The following is a 19,461-nucleotide window of genomic DNA, read 5'->3' on the forward strand; positions in this document are numbered from 1 at the left end:
ACCCGTGTGGGGCTGTGACCCACAGTTTAGTAAGTACTGAAGGGGTCAGAAATGGAGAAAGTTTAAGAAGCCCTGATCTAGGAAATGGGTAAACATAATAAATTACACAAAAGTGATGGAATACTCCTGTGCAGAACCTTTACCAGCACAACAATACACCAGGAATCTGAAGGACTAATGAAGAAACATGTTAGCCACTGACTGATAGAAATGAATGACTCAACATGCAGAAAGAGACAAATATTTTTAGGACACAGTTAGTGAGGAAATTTGTTTTACTTGATTATACATGGTTATGGATTTTATTTTTCTTATGTTCTCAATGAGAGGGGTAGTTATGAAAGGACAGTGAGAAGGTAGATTTTGGCTGATTGAAGCAAAATTTAAGCAAATACAGAAAAATAAAACTATAGACCAATTTCTCTAATTAATACTGATACAAAAATTTTAAATAAAATACTATAAGCAAGGAGATTACAGCAATATGTCACAAGGATCATACACTGTGACCAGGTAGGATTTAAACCAGGAATGCAGGGCTGGTTCAATATTAGGAAAACTATCCACATAACTGATCATAAAAAAACAACTGAAATCATATGACTGACTCAACAGATGTCGGAAAAAGCCTTTGACAAAAGACAATACCCATTCCTATTAAAAACTCTAGAGAGCACAGGAATAAATGAAGGTGACTTTAAAATGATAAATAATATTTATCTAAAACCATTAGCAAGCATTATCTGTAATGGAATTAAGTTAGAAGCCTTCCCAATAAAACAGGGTTCATGGAGCAAGGATGTCCATTATCACCACTATGATTCAAGAGTGTACTAAAAATGCCAGCTATACAGCTCTTTTTGTTGTGACAAAGAACTGGAAATCGAGGGGATGTCCATTAATTGGGGAATGGCTAAACAAGTTGTTGTATATGACTGTGATGGGATGTTATTGTGCTATAAGAAATCACAAGCAGGATGATTTCAGAAAAACCTGGAAAGACTTACATGAACTGATGCAAAGTTAGGTGAGCAGAACCAGAACACTATGCACAGTAACAGTAATACTTTATGATGAAGAACTGTGAATGAATTAGTTGTTCTCAGCAATACAATGACCCAAGACAAGCAAAAAAGGACTCATGATGAAAAATGCTGTCTCCAAAGAAAGAACTGATATTGTCTAAATACAGACTGAGCATACTATCTTTCTTTTTTTTTTTTTTTAAGCAATCAGGGTTAAGTAACTTGCTCAAGGTTACACGGCTAGGTGTTTCTGGGTGGGTGCTGAGTGTCTGAGCCTGGGATTCGATCTCCAGGTCATCCCGACACTGGAGCCGGTGCTCTTACTCGTTGTGCTACCTGGCAGCCCCAGCATACTATCTTTCTTTCATACTTTCTTCTTGTACAAAATGACCAATATGGAAATGTTTTACATGACTGCACACATATAACACCTATATAAAATTGCTTCATGTGTCAGGGATGGGAAAGGATAGGAAGTGAAGGATAGTATTTGAAACTCAAAACTTGAAAAAAATCATTAAAAGTTATTTTTACATGTAATTGGGGAGAAAAAACCAAAATATTGTTTAAAAAATTTTAAATAAAGAAAAAGAAAATTTCAGAACTCTGATCAACACAATAGTCAAACACAATTCCTGAGGACTAACAATGAAGAATGCTACCCACCTCCTGACAGAGAGGTGATGAACTCAGGACACAGATTAAGACATTAAAAAAAAGAAATAGCCAATAAGAGAAATTTTGTTTTGCTTGACTACATGCTTATGAAAAAATTTTTGTTTTTCTTGATTTCTCAATGTGGTTGGGGACAGGAAGGAGGAAAGAAAAACAGAGAAGGTTGATTTTTGCTCAAAAATAAAATAAAATTTAATTTTAAAAAATATGACTAGAGCGGGGCAGCCACGTGGTGCAGTGAGTAAGAGCACTGGCCCCAAAGTCAGGAGCCCCGGCATCAGTTCCGGCCTCAGATACTTAACATCCACACAAAATAACTGGCCGTGTAACCTTGAGCAAGTTACTTAACCCCAATTGCTTAAAAAAATATATGACTAGTGGATATCAAGTTCAAGATGGAATGGGAGACTGTAATGGAAATGCAAATTTGGAAGATCTTCCCTGCCCCTAGGCTAAGTGCACCTGAAGCCTGGGGTGGGAGGCTTGTATTTCAGTAGATACTTCTTGATTGGCCAGTGAGTCAATAAGGTTGTAACATTCTCTGAGCCAGGAGAAGGCTATATAAGCCCTGATGTGTAGCTTTGTTTTGGGGGCTCACTTTGAGAAGTGTTCTGTGATTTGATATGGATTCTGGGAAGCCGTTGTCTGGAGCCCCCCCGGCTTTGAAAAAACCCAGATGTTGACTGGGTATGGATGTAATGGTTGGACAGTTTGAAATCTGTCTACTAGATCTGTTTCTGTCTTGATAATTCTGTCTGTGTACTTTGAAGTTCGGGGTGCTGACCTTTTCCCCTGAACAAGGTAAACGATATATGTCTGACTGATTAAAGGAAGCTTGTTAACCCATTTTGAGTTGCTTTCCTTTATCAAAGCAGATCCAAGAACCTGTATTAGCAGCAAACCCTGAGGACGCTTGGGGTGCTTGCTCCTACAGAGACCTGAGGTTGACAGTGAGGTTAGCACTGGAAGAGTAAAGAAACATTACCACAGAGAAGACAATTGAATTAATGGGAGCTAATGAGACCACCAAGTGAAATGGTATAGAGGGAGAAGGGAAGGCCCAGGACAGACCCCTATGCAAGACCCACAATTAGCAAATGGGCATGACCTAGATGAAGATTGAGCAAAAAGAAGAAAGAGTAAAAAACAGCATCAAAGACTATGGCAAAGTCAAGAAGGACTGAAAAGGGCCATTCATTTGGCAATTAAGAAATAGTTAACTTTGGAGACAGTAGTTTTGGTTGAATAATGAGGTCAGAATTCAAAGTTAAGAAGAAAGTGAGAGTAGACAAAGTAAAGATGTGGCAAGACAGCTAGCAGAGATGGATGCATCAAGTGAGGATTTTTTGAGGAGGGGGAGACACAAACATGTTTCTATATTGTAGAGAAGAAGTCAGTAGAAAAGGAAAGATTGAAGCTAAGTCAGAGAGTGGGGATGAGAAAGGAGCAATCTCTTAGAAAAGATGGGATACAACAGGATCACTTGTGCATATAGAAAGACTAGTCTTTGGCAAGAAGAAAGGGCACTTTTTCATGTGAGATAGGGGTGAGGGAGGAGATAGCAGTACAAGGCATCTGGGTAATATGAGAAGAAGAAAGGAGAAAAAGGGAACTCTCAATGAATGGCCTCAACTTTCTCAGTAAAATATGAAGCAAGGTTCTTAACCAAGAGGGTGAGATTCTCTCTATGTCTTTATCTGTCTCTTTCTTTCTCTCTCTCTCCACCCTAAGAGACACGACAAGAGGTGACAAGAGCCAGCTCAAAATACTGCCACAACCTTGACCTTCTCCTCTCCTCAGATCCCACTAAAGACAACCCTGAACCCTCAGATTACTGTACCTTCTTCCACTTCAATCCCAAGAGCCATGATGGAAAGGAGTAATTCTTGTGGAGCAAGGATCCACTCCCACCTCACTACCATCAATACCAACTATCAAATTCCCAGTAACAGGCCATTGATCAAGAGCCCTGGGAATAGCAGTTTCTAGCTCAGCCCCAGTGATAATCATCCAGGGATGTAACCCTTGGAAAGATGCTAGATGGCAAATCATTCTGCAAAAACTTTGCCCTCCCACCTTGCCAGCAGCCACAGTCATCAACAACTCAAAAGACAGTTGTCACCACTTAAGTCCTTGGCCCTTTCAAATGTTTCAAAATTTAAAATGGATATAACAATAACTAGCATTCACATGGTGCTTTAAATTTTGTAAAGTGCTTTGCATCTCTTATTTGAGCCTCACAAAAACCCTGTTCCATAGGTGTGACTGTCCCCATTTTACAGCAGAGAAAATGGGGTGAGGTCAAGTGATTTACCCAGAATCACGCTGCTAGCAAGTTTGTGAGACTGGATTAGAAATCATTCTTCATATTCACAGAGCACAAACCTTAATAAAGGTTTGTCCAATAGCTCTCTGATAGTTCCATCCTCTAACTTTCCAGGGTGGGAAATTCAGACTTCAAGAGGGAAAATGACTTGCCCACAATGCGGCCAGCAGAGAAGCCAGGTCCTCTGAATCCAGAGACAGTGCTCTTTCCACTCAACCCAATGGTCTCCATACTCTTCTCTTTGCTCAGTAACCAGCCTTTGAGGTATGCGGAGTGCTCAGGGAGAACCAGAACCTCTGCTACGAGGGCCTGCTGAGACCTTTTTAGGGATGCTCATCTGCCTTCGGTGTCCATCAGATTCACCCAACTCTCACCTGTGGCTGCAAGAAGCTACAGCAGAACAGTGGCTACACCCCAGTAAAATTATCTCAGCAGGGAGGCTAAACCCGGTTGAGGGTAACCTATGGGCTGCAGACCTGTCAGTGAGTTAGGGGATGTCTACCCCAAGCATATGAAGACGTCCCCTGGCGGAATGGGTAGACGAGAACAATTTGTTCCAATGGACATTAAAGGATGCTGAAGTGGGCACTATGGAGCACTTAGAGCTTGGTGAGACATAAAAAACACCAAGCCCTTGCCGGTCATCTTGACTTTTGTCCTGCCACTGGACTTCAATGACTCTGGAAGAGAGAGTGAGGCTGATGACTGTACAACTTTGCCTCACTTAAATCCAAGCAAGTCAACACATCATCCATGATGTGAAAACCAAGAACAAACAACAACTAACAGCCTCTGGTCCATCGGCCAATCCCATCCCAGGAGAGCTCTTCCTTTATCACGCAATTGTAACAAGTCTCACGTGTCTCTGGCTACAGCACGACGGGACAAAACTTTCTGCTCTTCCTCCTCCCCCATATTTGAACATGTTTATTGCTAGGATGGCAGCAGGTGGGGAGGGGGGTGGCCGATTAACGTGCAGCTAGGGAACCCAAACTCCAAGCTCGTGCTGCCATTCGTCGACTGTCTGATCTTGGGGTAAACCGCTTAATCTGAGTGTCTCTCCTGTCATCCATGAAACGGTAAGGCCTTCAGTGTGCCTATTACACAAGATTCTAATGAAGAACATGTCTCCTAGACTTTACAGTGCTATAGACTTCATTCAACATCTGAACGTGCCTGGGATCTCATTGATGTGAGTACTCTTTCCCACCAAAACACAGTCGCTCCTTCCTATCCTGTGTTCCTCTTCTTGTCCATGTAATCCCACAGACCCTCCATGAAGTACCCCAAGCACTAGAAGCTTTTTTCTGTATCAGTGGTTCCCAACATGTTTTGTTCCTTGAGTTTTTTTCAACAATAACAACAAAAAAGCATTTATGGGTAATTTAACATAGTATTCATAATATTCTTTTAGATTTATTCACTAATACTTACAGCAACTATAATAAAAACTTTTACCCCCAAAAGGCTTCCAATTCTGACTTCTGATTTGTCTTGTCTGGTAATTTGCATGACATATTTTGCATATAAGTTAAGTAAGGTGACAATATATAGCTTTGTTATACTCCTTTTCCAAACTTTTTTCTTTTCTTTCTATTTTTTTAATTTACTAATTTATTTTTAGTTTTCAACAATTCACTTCCATAACTTTTAAATTTAATTTTAAGTTCAAATTTAAATCCTTTCCCATTCCCTCCCCAAAACGGTATGCAATACGGTATGACTCTACACATACATTCCTATTAAACACATTTTCACATTACTCATGTTGCATAGAAGAATTATAACGAATGGGAGAGAATATGAAAAAAGAAAAAAAAACAAAAAAAGAAAACAGTCTGCTTCGCTCTGTATTCTGACTCCATAGTTCTTTCTCTGGATGTGCATAGTATTTATCATCATGAGTGCTTTGGAACTGTTTTAGGTCCTTGAATTTCTGAGAAGGGCTAAGTCTATCAAAATCAGTCATCATACATTGTAGCTGTTTCTGTGAACAATGTTCTGGTTCTGCTCACTTCACTCTGCATCAGTTCATGTAAGTCTTTCTAGGATTTTCTGAAATCTGCCTGTTCATCATTTCTTATAGCACAATAGTATTCCATTACATTCATACACTACAGCTTGTTCAGCCATTCCCCAGTTGATGGGCATCCCATCAAATTCCAGTTCTTGGCCACCACAAAAAAGCTGCTGTAAAAATTTTTGTACACAAGGGTCTTTTTCCTATTTTTTATGATCTCTTTGTGATACAGCCCAAGAAGTGGTATTGCTTGGTCAAAGGGTATGCACATTTTTATAGCCCTTTGGGCATAATTCCAAATTGTTCTCCAGAATGGCTGGATCAGCTCACAGCTCCACCAGTAACAAGTCAATGTTCCAACTGTTCTACATCCTCTCCAACATTTATCATTTTCCTGTTTTATCCTATTAACCAATCTAAGTGTGATGTGGTACCTCAGAGTTGCTCTGATTTGCATCTCTCCAATCAATAGTGATTTGGAGCATTTTTTCATAGATAGCTTTAACTTTTTCCTCCAAAAACTGCCTGTTCATATTCTTTGACCATTTAACAATTGAGGAATGACTTGTATTCTTGTAAATTTGACTCAATTCTCTATATATTTTAGAAATGAGGTCTTTATCAGAGACATTGGTTATAAAAATTCTTTCCCAGATTTCTGTTTCCCTCCTAATCTTGGTTGCATTGGCTTTGTTTGTGCAAAAACTTTTCAATTTCATGTAACCAAAATTATCCATTTTGCATTTCATAATGTTCTCTATCTCTTGGTTGGTCATAAATTCATCCATTCTCCATATCTGACAGATAAACTATTCCTTGTTTCCCTAATTTGTTTGTAAAACCAGGCTTTATACCTAAATCACGTACCCATTTGGACTTTATTTTGGTATATGGTGTCAGACACTGATTATAACCAGTTTCTGCCATACCATTTTCCAATTTTCCCAGCAGTTTTTGCCAAATAATGAGCTAAATTAAGCCCTGAAAACCTTTAACCTAGATTATTGCAATAAACTCCTCATTGGTCCCCTCACCATGAGTTTCTCTCTTCTTCAATCCATATACCACACAACAGCCAAAATGATTTTCCCAAAGTGTAAGTTTGAGCCTGTCACCCCTACTCAAACTCCAGTGACTCCTTATACCTCTAGGATGAAATATTGCTTCATCCTTTTTAACAGTTTTATTTCTGTTCAAGTTTTATAATGTACACAAATGGTCACACAGCACATGTGTATGATTTATAAATACACACATATTGGGGTGCATACTCAAAAATTTTTTCTGATGTAGGCATTCAAAAAAGTTTGAAAAACACAGGAATCTAAGATTTCTGAGATCCCAACAATGCTACTCAATTTTGTGTATTGTTCCACCATCAAACAAGCTTAAGCAAAAGTAAAAGCACTTTGATTCTAGGCAAGAAGAATCCATTTTCCTCCTAGAGTAATAAATAAATAGGCTCATGGACAGAAGTCAATGATAGATAAGGCCAGAACCTAAAGGTACTGCAGAAATGGGCAGGCAAGTTTTGGAAAAATTAAAACTGAACTTTGTGATAATATGAGCTATGAAGCATACTAAAGACAAAGCTGGTACTGAAACCATAAAAAAAAATAAACAGGGTCATATCTGCACTATTATGTGTGTCCTAAATAAAATCTGAAAGAGAAATAAAAAATAATTTTCTTACCTTTTTCCCCCCTTACACACGAGATAAGAAAAAGACTCTATGCTTCTTCATGCTGTAGGTGACCCCATTAGCCAGTCTTACTGATTCACCGAGTTCAATTTGATCCTAAAGGAAAAACACATTGTCCATTATATCTACTGAAGCCAGAGACCCCCTTTTTTCTGACATACTTCTGTCATATGCCATGCAAGTAAGAGCAATGGGATTCAAACCCTTGTCCTTTCCCAATCAAATACATAGGTACCATGGAAAGTAAGAGTAAACCCAATTCATTCTGTTAAAAGGACTGTCAAATGTAAAAGGATTGTGTCAATAAGCAGTTCAGGATGTTTTTGCTGCCAGTTCTGCTGTTTTTTACTGGATAGCATCACTACAAACTGAGGCAGTCATTGTTTCCCCAATGACCTTGAGTGGAATACTAATTCATGAAACTATAACTACAAAGTCAATTATTGTACATTACAATAGGTCTTCCAAGAATCAAGAACTAACAAAGTGGCTGCTAAACAAGAATGTCAGCTGTTAGCGTGATCCTGCACACACAGAATGCTTGTGTCGCCTTTCGAAAAGCTTCCTGCTGCGCATTTTATTGCCAAACAACTGTTTTTCCTTCAAATGGCTTTTCTTATGATGCCAGTCTCCCTCCCTGTCTGGAAGCATCTGATCTTACACCAACATGACCTCCTGACAGCAGGGGAATGTAAAGGCCCTTTCCTTCTCCTAAATATTTACTAATATCCATAGGGTTGAAGAGTCTAACCTAGTCTCAGACTGAAAAATAGCTGATAACAATTGCAAAAGTTGGAGCTGGAAGAGAGCTTAGGTATCATTCAGCACAACCTCTTCATTGACTTCCCTGTAACCTCTGACACTGGTGATCGCCCCCTCCTCCTGGATACTCTTTTCTCTCTGGGTTTTTGTGACACTTCTCTCTCCTGGTTCTCACCCATATGACTTCTCCTTCTTTTTCCTTAGCTGGTTCTTCCTCCACCCACTAGCCCAATTTTCTCCCCAGTACAATCCATCTTCCACAGGGCTGTCAAACTGAGCTTCCTTAAAGCACAGGCCTGAGCATGTCATACTCCATATTCTATAAACCCCAGTGGCTCCCTCTCACCTCCAAGAAAACATACAAAACATTTTGTTTGGCTCTTAAAGTTATTCATAACCTGGCTGTTTCCCATCTTTCTAGTCTTCATAAAGCTTACGTTTCCCCCATGTACTCTGTGACAAAGTGACACTGCCCTCCTCCCTCTCTTCACACAAGGTACTCTATACTGATTTTGTGCTTTTTCACTGGTTGTTCAGTGCTTAGCACAGTTCCTGGAACATATGGAACATAACAGGCATTTAATAAATGCTCACAGACTTGACTTTACTTGAGAAATATATTCTCTCTAGATAACCTAGAGAGAATTAGGTGACCCAAGGGTAGAGTGCTAGACCTGATAGCTGTCAGGAACACTTGAATTCAAATCTGGCCTCAGTCACTTAATACCTATGTGACCCTGGGTAAGTCAGTTAAAATGTTTACTGCCTCAAATTCCTCATCTGTAAAATGGGGATAATATTAGTACCCCCTCCCAGGATTGTTGTGAGGTTAAAATGCTAAAATGTTTGTAAAGTGCTTTGCAGACCAGGTAAATGCTATTACTATTAAAAGTTATTTTCCTGGGTCACACAGGTAAGTATGTGAGAGACAAGATTCAAATCTAGGTTCTCAGACTATAAAATCCATAGCTCTTTCCACTATATGAAATTCATCAAATAAAAGAAAATGTTAAAAAATAGTAGAAGCCTTAGAAATCACCTACTTCAAACCCCTAATTTTACTGAGGAAACTGAAGCCCAAGAGAGAAATCCACTTGAAAGGATGTCTATAATGGAGTAGTAGCCCAGGTTCTATATTTAGGCCTGTGCTACTTACCATTTTTGCCAGTGATTAAGATAAAGCTGATGGAAGGCATGCATATCAAAGATGTAGCTAACACAAAATTAGGGTAGATTAGAAGCACACTGGATGATAGGCAGGAATCTAAAAGATTTCACTACTGAGTGAAATAGTCAAATCAAATGTGATTAAATTTAATAGGGACAAAATAAAAGTCTGAAAGAGGAAGCTTGGTACAAATGATGGAAAGGCTGCCTCAGAGCTAAGAAGTTCTGGGTTCACTGCCTCATACTGTGTGTGACCCCAAAGTACCGTGTTTCCCCGATAATAAGACCTATCCCGAAAATAAGCCCTCCCCTTACTGTGTAAGATTCCTCTAAAATAAGCCCTCCCCCGAAAATAAGCCCTATTGAGATTGCTACTGTAGTGAAGGTGATCCCCTGCGCTACATGCTACATTACAGTACCCTCTGTATGCACCGTCTCCCCCCCCCCGTGAAACGCATGCCGCGCTCCGAGCTGCATCCAATCAGAGCTGCAGCAGTGAGCGCGTCATCCTGTTCTTCCCCAGTGATTTGCTTATTGAATAAAGGTACATTTTTTTGTTCACATTTACCTGTTTATTAAAATTGCTGTCAATGTTCATTAAAATAAGCCCTCCCCTGAAAATAAGCCCTCTGGTGTTTTTCTGTCCAAAAAACAATAATAAGACAGTGTCTTATTAATGGGGAAACACGGTAAGTTACTTAACTACTCAGGAAAAGGCAAGCTAGCATAACTGAAGCAGCAAGGTTCCCCAAAGGAGAGGCAGCCTGCAGTTTGCATCAGCTGAGTCACACCAACACCAACACCATCTTGATCACCTCTCTTCAGACCCTAAACCAAAGGGCCTTAAAAAGAGAAGTGTCCCCCCAGGTCACCAGACCTGCTTTCATAATTTTAATCACAGCCATGATTGAGGAGAAATCCCTCTGGACAAGTCGACTCCCTTCCTCAAATGCCACCAACCAGCTGATACACTTCACAAGCACACATAAGACAGCCAATTACAACTGAATGTCCAGAACACAACTCACTTCACTGCCCACAAACCTATACCACTGGTGCAACATACAGACTGCTGAGCCTGGAATCAGGAAGACCAGAGTTCCAGAACAGCCTAATAAATTCACTAGTTGTGTGACCCTGGGCAAGTCTGAAGTCCTCATCTGTAAAGTGAGAATGATGATAATTGTAGCACTTATTTCTCATGGCTGTTGTGAGGATAAAATCAGAGTATTCAATGACCATATAAGAGACTTTTCCTTTTAAAACATGGAACTAGCCCAATGTCAAAAATGATTAATACAAAAATTAGGTTAGACTACATTTGGAAATATGCACAATGCTTTTCTAATCTCAAGTTTCTCCTGTATTTTACCATAAATGTTCTTCCTGTGAAGCCACATGGCTGGATGTTTGCAACAGCACAATCTCTATGGAATTAAAGTTGTAGTAGACCCAGAGGGCCAAGGAGAGGTACATGATGGGCATAAGAAGACAATAGCAAATTTTGAATGATGGCCTAAAGCATTTAAAAAATGGTGTAAGGCCGGGCTTGTTAGGTGGAAAGGTGGCCTGAGTGTTTGTAAAAAGTCTTTAAGTGGTATTCCAAACTATGGGTTGGTAACATCCCTGAGGACAGGCTGGGAGATGAGATTCTATAAGAAGGAGGTCCACCAAGCAATGGCCAAAATAGTAAGTGAGAAAAATCTTAGTTCCAATTCCAACTCAGTTACTTATAGGTGACCTTGAGCAAGTCACTTAATTTCTCTGGAATTCAGTTTCCTTATAAAAACTCTTTTTCCCGAGGCACAGAAGAGAAGGAAGGATAAAAACTGAAATATAAGAAAATGAAGAGACCAAGAAGAATTTCTTTTTAATCCGTGAAGAAAAATGACAAGAAAAAAGATGACGTTTAAAATATTAAATGAAAGCAATTTGTAGAAATCTATGCAATAGAAGAGTTTACAACAGAAGAGGAGAGATTGATGACAAGAACGATTTTTAAAATCCTGGCTAAACTCAAAGGGGAGAAAAGAAAATTAAGAAGATGAGTTGGGAGTTAATTGGGAAGGGGAGGGCAATTAATGTTTTCAATCTTGAATAAATTAGTCGGCCCCCAGCAAGCTGGTTAACGGCAAAGCCACACCTCAAACCCACCTTTTCCGACTTTTTGCAAAGCATACTTCTCCCTCCTTCTCTTTAAAGCAGTCATTTGCCCTGAACAATCTTCTAACATGAATCATTACAAAAGAATTTCATTATGTGGCTGGTCCACCTGAGACCCCCATTCAAGGGAATTTAGTTATAAGAGTACCAAAAGTTCCAAGGCATGGATGATGATGACAATGATAGTGATGATGGAAGTAGCTTACATTTATAGAAAACTTTATATATATTACCTCAGTTGACATAAGACGCTTATTACAGGTAATGTGCTTGTCAAGCTTTAATGCAAATGTCAGAAATACTGGTTGCAATTATTATGATTCCTCTACTTCAGCCCCATGGCAAGTCTACAAGATAGGTGGGTAGCACTGGGTATGTCCATTCTATAAGAAAAGCCCTCATAGGTAAGACAAGGAGTCAAAGTGGAACAGGAGAAAAAGGCCTAGAATTGGAGTGAGAACAGTCTGGTTTCCAATTCTAGCTCAGCTACATATAACTGTCTGTGTAACCTTGGGCAAGTCACTTAATTCTCCATTCTCCAAATTGTAAAATAAAGAGATGGGGTTGAATGACCTCCAGGAACTTTTCCATCTTCAGAAACGTTCAGCCCAGCAGGTGTTGAATGCAAGTAAAAATAAGACAAAACTCAAATCCCAGGCTCCACTTACAACGTTCTTTCTCTAAAAGCAAAGCATTTCCCCTTTTTCATCCCCATAAGTCACCATGAAGCAAAACACTTTTCCAATTCTTTACAAGTTTAATCAATGGAACTATTTGGTTCAAATATATAGCATAGCTCAGACAAGGTATTTTATTAAACACAGTACAACCATATAATTTATGTTCCACAAGATTTTAGGCCTTTTTACCAGTTGGGTGATTCACAAAAACCATCACAAAAAGGAAAATAGCAGATTCCACATCTGGATAAGAGAATAAATGGGATAAATGGGATCTAGGTGTCCCAATCCAAACATTACAAATGGTTAATGAGCAGATAGATACATCTCCATACGACAGGTTTATTAGTCCAACTGATTACACAGCAACAAGCACTGAAATATCCAAAAGTATGTGTGAATATGTGGATGGGGTAAGTAACGTAATTTGAGTCATAACACTATTTACAAACTAGCAGAGTAGTTCACTTGCACATTTAATAAGAGATTCAATTTAATTCAAAGATCATTTATATTTTAAATAAAATAAGTGCCCATTATCCATGACACATTGTGCTAGACTAAGGAGACAAAAAAGTAATTTAGTGGTAATTCATCACCACTTAAAAGAATTTCTGTTCAAAAAAGAGAGATAAAAGTTTTATAAGTAAAAACAATGCAAAATAACAAACTAGTATAAGAAAGAAGTATAAAACAAGAGATTAGACTTGTTCTGTTTGGCCCAAAGCATATAATGAAGTGCAGTGGGTAAAAGTGGGAGGAGAAGGAAAGAAGGAAGGAAGGAAAATTTGGGCTTTATGTGAAGAAAAGTTTGCTTGGTAACAAAAAGAGCTATCCAAAGGTAGGGTGGGGCTGCCTGGGGAGGCAATGGCTTTCTCCTGGCTCTAGGTCTTAAAGCACAGGTGTAAAGGTTATGGGGTTTAAAGATCTTCCATGCCTCTTGAACTTGCTGACGTAGCAGGAAGGGGTGGGGCAAGAGGAAGCAGAAGCCAAGCTAGAGTCTGTGCAGTGACTAGAAGCATGGCGGCAGCAGCAGTAGCAGTGGTGGTGGCGTGAACTCCCTTCTTCTTTTGAGCCAGCCAGAATTTCTGCTAAGGACTCCTGCTGAAGACTGCCAGGGATGGGAACTGCAAGGGGTCAGAGCTGCCTGTGCAGTTGCTGTGAGTGAGAAGAGGAGGGTCTTTGCCTGAGGTAGCCTGTTCTGTTTTGAAGGCTTGAGAATGTGGGTGTTTAGTACATTAACTACATGTGCCAACTGCATAACTACTGATGGCTTAGACTTTCTGGTTTGGGGACTCAGTTTTCTGGCATTTGAATAAATGTTCTAGCTTTATCCCCCATGTAGAGAGCCTGGCATATTTTGTAATTAATAACCATATCAGCATATTTAAAGTTACTGTAGGCATTGTGAATATTGCATTGTTGATACAACAGGGTAGATAACCATTTCTCAAATATCACAGAAGGAATCCTTGTTCAGATGTAGACTGGACTAGGTGTCCTCTGGGGCCCCTCTCCTAACCCTCAAAAACCTCTCACTTGATCCTTTCATCCCTGCCTCCTATCATCCTAGATCTTTTGTACCCTCTGTGACTAAACTCTTTGAGAAAATCATTTAAAATAGGTACCTCCAATTCCTCTCTTCTCAACTCCTGTACAATTCACCTTCTGATATCATCAATCAAATCATCAAAAATTCTCTCTCCAAAATATCTCTTAGTTGATCGATCCAATGGCCTTGTCTCAATCCTCACCCTTGACATTCACCCCGCCTTTGACACTGATGATCACTGGCTTCTCCTTGGTACTTTCTTCAGGACACCACTCTAATTTTGCTGCTACTCATCAGACTGTTCCCTCTGTCTCTTTTGCTAGGTCCTCCTTCAGGTCACATTGATTAACTGCGGGTATCCCATAGGGCTCTGGAGGTAGGGGGCTCTTTCCTGGCCCCTCTTCTCTTCTCTCTCTATACTATATTACTTGGTGATACCAGCTCCCCTGTATTTAACTATCATCTCTATTCTCAAATCTCCTTATCTCATCCCACTCTCCCTACTCACCTCTAGTCTCACACCTCCAACTGCCTTTCAGACCTTTTGAACTAGATGAACAGTGGACATCTTAAATTCAACATGTCCAAAACCAAACTCATTTTGTATGACCACTTCCAAAATCAATTCTATCATTGTAACTCATGCCCAAAAGCAAAACTCATTACTCTAAGCCACCTCCTCTCTCCCCTATTACTGTCAAGGCCACCATGATCCTCCTCGTCCCCCAGGCTCACAACTAGGTATCAGCCAGAAATGACTCTTCATTGTCTCTCACCGCCGCACCCCACCCCCCCGATATCTGAACTTCTGCCAAGGCCTCGTTCTCTCTTCTGCCACCACTCTGGGCCAGACCCGCATCACCTCATGCCTCAATTACTGCCACTGTACACTGGTTGGTCTACCCGCTTCAAGTCTCTCCCCACTCCAGGCTATCTTCCATTTGAATGTCAAAGTGATTTTCCTAAAATACCAGTGCCACCATGTCACTCCCATACTGAATATATTCCAGTGGCTCCCTATTACCTTCAGGATCTTCACTTTACACTCTCCTTCTTCTCCAATCCCCTCCACACATACACACACGCACACACTCTATGGTCCAGGGGCACTGGCCTACTTGCTGTTCCATAAACAGGACATGGCACTTCTCATCTCTGAGCATTTTCTCTGGATGTCTCCCATGCCTAGAATGCACTCTCCTCATCTCTTCCTGGCTTCCTTCGAATTCCTCTTATAATTTTACCTTCTACAGGAAGCCTTTCCTAGTCTCTCTTAATGCTAGTGCCTTCCATCTATTATATCCTATTTGTCCTGTATATAGCTTGTTTATACATATTTGTTTCTTGCTGAATCCCCCATTAGATTGGGAGCTCCTTGAGGGCAGGAACTATATTTTTGCCTTTCTATGTATCTGCAGCAGTCAGTACAGTGACTGACACAGCAAACATTAGTAACTGCTTACTGACCAGGTCCCAGATCTGAGATCCTCCGTGATGGGAAAAATGACACACGAACAGTGACACCATGAAACATTACAACCTTTAAAGAACCAAAATTACAACAGAGACACATAGGATGGGTCGAAAGAGGCTGCAACAGTTCATCAATGATGATTTTACTGGTACAAAAGATACAGAATTCCATCCATCACTAAAGACATACACAGCTAGAAAAGGACACAGGATGCTCATACAGTAAAAGCACAGAACAAGAGATGAAAAGACCTGCTATACTGGGGTCTACACCAAACTCCAAGAAACCAAGAGGAAGGCACTCCAGCCACTGAGGAAATCCTCTGCAGAGTGGGTGAGAACCTTGCCTGGCCCACTATTTTTTGTGAGTCCCATCCAGGCTTTATTTTGTGCATCTTCTTACAAGTCACCTTATCATCATAGCAGATCCTTACCATACTCCAAGGTTCCACCCTCACTTTCTAGTCCTAGAACCATAATGGTTCCAGATCCAAAATCAATGCTTTCACTGGAAATCAACCTAATTATTCCTCTGCAGCTTTACTGTGACTTTCCAATCCAAGATATCAACACCTGACTACCATTCTCCACTATCAATGTTATCTCCCCTATTAAGTGTTTTCGGTCTTTGTATTTGTATCCCCAGTATTTTGCAGTGCTTGGCAAGTAGTAACTGCTTAACAAATGATTTTCATCCATTCATTCATTTACAGAAGAACAAGGGATTAAGTCACATTGAAAAAGCATGATAGGGATTGCTCCTCTAGTCCTCATACTCACGGGGGAGGGGGAGTATATGAAATCAGAGTCAATTTATCAGACACCTACTATCTGCAAGGAATTCTGTCATATGACAGGAATACAAAGACAAAATAAAATAGCCCCATCAGCATCAAAGTAATAATAGCTTGTTTATGTATCATTTTAAGGTCTACATAGCATTTTCCTCACAACCACCTAGTAAGACACGTAGTCAAGTATCTTATTCCAGCACATAGTAAACTCTTAAAAAAAATGTTTTAAAAATTTCTACACATGTTTTATAAATGAGGAAACTGAGGCTCAAAGAGGTACAATTTTTTAGGATCACAGGATTTAGGGCTAAAAGAAAGTCTTTCATAGTCTACCTAGCTGCCAGAGGCTTCCCTTCTGAGGTTACCTTCTACAAATTTTGTAAACATTTTTGTATATAACCATTTATTTACATGTTATCTCTTCCATTAGAATGTAAGGGTCATGGGAGCAGGGACTGCTTTTGCCTTTCCAAATCAACTAAAAGACATGTTTCAATGATGACAGCTAAGACAAACTTTAGGAAAAAGCTTTATTCTTAGAGATTAATGGTTCCCAAGGGGCTTGTTAATGGTACCTTTAGCAATAAATAATTTCCCGTTATGTTACAGATATGTCTTTCCTCTGTGAAAACAAACATGTGCATGTCGTTGGAGACATTATAGCTTTGCTTCTGTAGCAAATGAGATCAATATGAACATATGCAAAAAGTCTTCGGTGGGAGGCAGAGCCAAGATGGCTCAAAGAAGGCAAGGACTCACCTGAGCTCTCCCCAAAACCCCTACAAAGGCTAAATGCCCTAAAACAAATCCTAGAGTGGCAGAACCCACAAAAGGACAGGGTAAAACAATTTCCCAGCCCAAGACAGCTTAAAAGTTCAGTAGGAAAAGTCTTTCACACCAGGGTGAGAGTGGAGCACATTCCAGTGCCAGCACAGACCAGGCCCCAGCAAACCAGGGGCAGGCTTTGGAAGGGACTGAATCAGCAGCATCTTCCAGTTCTCTCAGCCCACAGATGGTAAAGAGGTCAAACAGCTGGTCAGAAAGAGATTACAAGGGTCTCTTTGCTAGCACTGAGGCAGGACTTTGCGGCTTTGCCCATGCTTGGATCCAGGGCGCAGTCCTGGATGGCAGCCCCAAGACAAGGAGGAGCACTGGCACAGCACAGCTTGTGGCCACGGTGGAGTAGGGACCTTCATCACCGTTACAGGGCAGAAAGAAGTGCTTGTGGTCAAGCACAGACCAGAGCATAGGCAGATCATACTATCTTGAAAAAACTGAAAACTTACAGATCCATAGAAGTATCTCTGAAAAAAGCTACACAAAATCCCTGAAGCTTGGGACACTGCGCCCCCACCCTGGAAGCAGAGCACCACTTTAGTAAAGAGCTTAAAGTCAAGAATAGGCTGGGAAAACGAAACAACAGGAAAAAAAGTTCTGCCCATGGAAAGTTACTACCGTGAGAAGGAAGATCAAAACACACACTCAAAAGAAGACAACAAAGTCAAACTTTCTACATCCAGAGCCTCCAAGAAAAGTATAAATTAGCTTCAGGCCATGGAAGAGCACAAAAAGGATTTTAAAAATCAAGTCAGAGAGGTAGAGGAAAAACTTGAAAGAGAAATGAGAGTTATACAAGAAAATCATTAAAAAAGAATAAGCAGGGGTGGCCAGGTAGCACAGTAAAAGCATCGGCCCCAGAGTCGGGATGACCTGGGATCGAATCTGGGCTCAGATACTTAGCACCACACCCAGAAATAACTGGCCGTGTAACCTTGAGCAAGTTACTTAACCCCAATTGCTTTAAAAAAAAAAAAAGACTAAGCAGTTTGGTAAAGGAGGTACCAAAAAATACTGAAAATACTTTAAAAAAAAAACAGAATAGGCTAAATGGTAAAAGAGGTACAAAAATCCAAAGAGGAGAAGAATGCCTTGAAAAGCAGAATTGGCCAAATGGAAAAAGAGGCACAAAAATTCACTAAAGAAAAGAACTCAAAAAACAGAACTGGCCAGACCAGACACAAAACCTCAGTGAAGAAAATAATTCATTAAAAATTAAAATTAATCAAATAGAAGCTAACGGCTCCATGAGACATCAAGAAATAATAAAAACAAAAGAATGAAAAAATAAAAGACAACATGAAATACCTCTTTGGAAAAACAACCGACCTGAAAAACAGATCCAGGAGATAGAATTTTAAAATTATTGGACGTCCTGAAAGCCCTGATCAGAAAAAGAGCCTAGAAATCATCTTTCAAGAAATTATCAAGGAAAACTGCCCTGATATTCTAAAATCAGAGGGTAAAATAGACACTGAAAGAATTCATTGATCACCTCCTGAAAGAGATCCCAAAATGAAAACTCACAGGAATATTACAGACAAATTCCAGAGCTCCCAGGAGAAAATACTACAGCAGGCAGAAAGAAACAATTCGAAAATTATGGAGCCACAATCAGGACAACAGAAGATTTAGCAGCTTCTATATTAAAGGACTGGAGAGCTTGGAATATGCTGTTCCAGAAGGCAAAGGAACTATAATTACAAGCAAGAATCACCTACCCTGCAAAACTGAATATAATGCCTTGGGGGGAGAATGTATATTCAATGAAACAGAGGACTATCAATAATTCCTGATGAAAAGACCAGAGCTGAATAGAAAATTTAACTTCCAAATACAAGACTCAGGAGAAGCATAAAAAGGTAAACAGGAAAGGAAAATCATAAGTGAACTGATATGGTTAAATCGTTTATATTTCTACATAGGAAGATGCTATTTATAATTCATAAGAACTTTCTCATTATTAGGGCAGTCAGAAAGAGCATATGTAGACAGAGGGAACATGTGTGAGTTGTATATAATTGGATGATACCTAAAAAATAAAATTAAGGGGATAAGAAAGGAATGTACTGGAAGAAAGGGAAAGGGAGAGACAGAATGGGGTAAATTATCTCATATAAAAGAGGCAAGAAAGAGTTATTACAGTGGAGAGGAAGATGGAGAAACTGATGGTCAATGTTTGAAACTTACTCTCACTGGAATTGCTTCAAAGAAGAAAATGCATACACATTCAATTGGGTATAGAAATCTATCTTACTCTATAGGAAAGTAAAAGGGGAAGGTGA

General features: G+C 39.9%; 1 protein-coding gene across 3 annotated transcripts in view; it reads right to left on the reverse strand.

Moving 5' to 3' along the window:
• Positions 1–19,461, reverse strand: part of LOC138164982 (zinc finger FYVE domain-containing protein 9-like) — a 219,442-nt gene that overhangs the window by 133,262 nt on the left and 66,719 nt on the right. For all 3 annotated transcript variants that reach the window (XM_069093001.1, XM_069093002.1, XM_069093003.1), the window contains one exon: positions 7,740–7,844. The gene's annotated coding sequence lies outside the window, so the exon portion shown is untranslated. The remainder of the gene's footprint in view (positions 1–7,739; positions 7,845–19,461) is intronic.

Source organism: Petaurus breviceps, unplaced genomic scaffold (assembly GCF_028583685.1).
Source record: "Petaurus breviceps papuanus isolate PSGF00001 unplaced genomic scaffold, PetGlider_PUasm1.0 207, whole genome shotgun sequence".
NCBI classification, from domain to species: domain Eukaryota; kingdom Metazoa; phylum Chordata; class Mammalia; order Diprotodontia; family Petauridae; genus Petaurus; species Petaurus breviceps.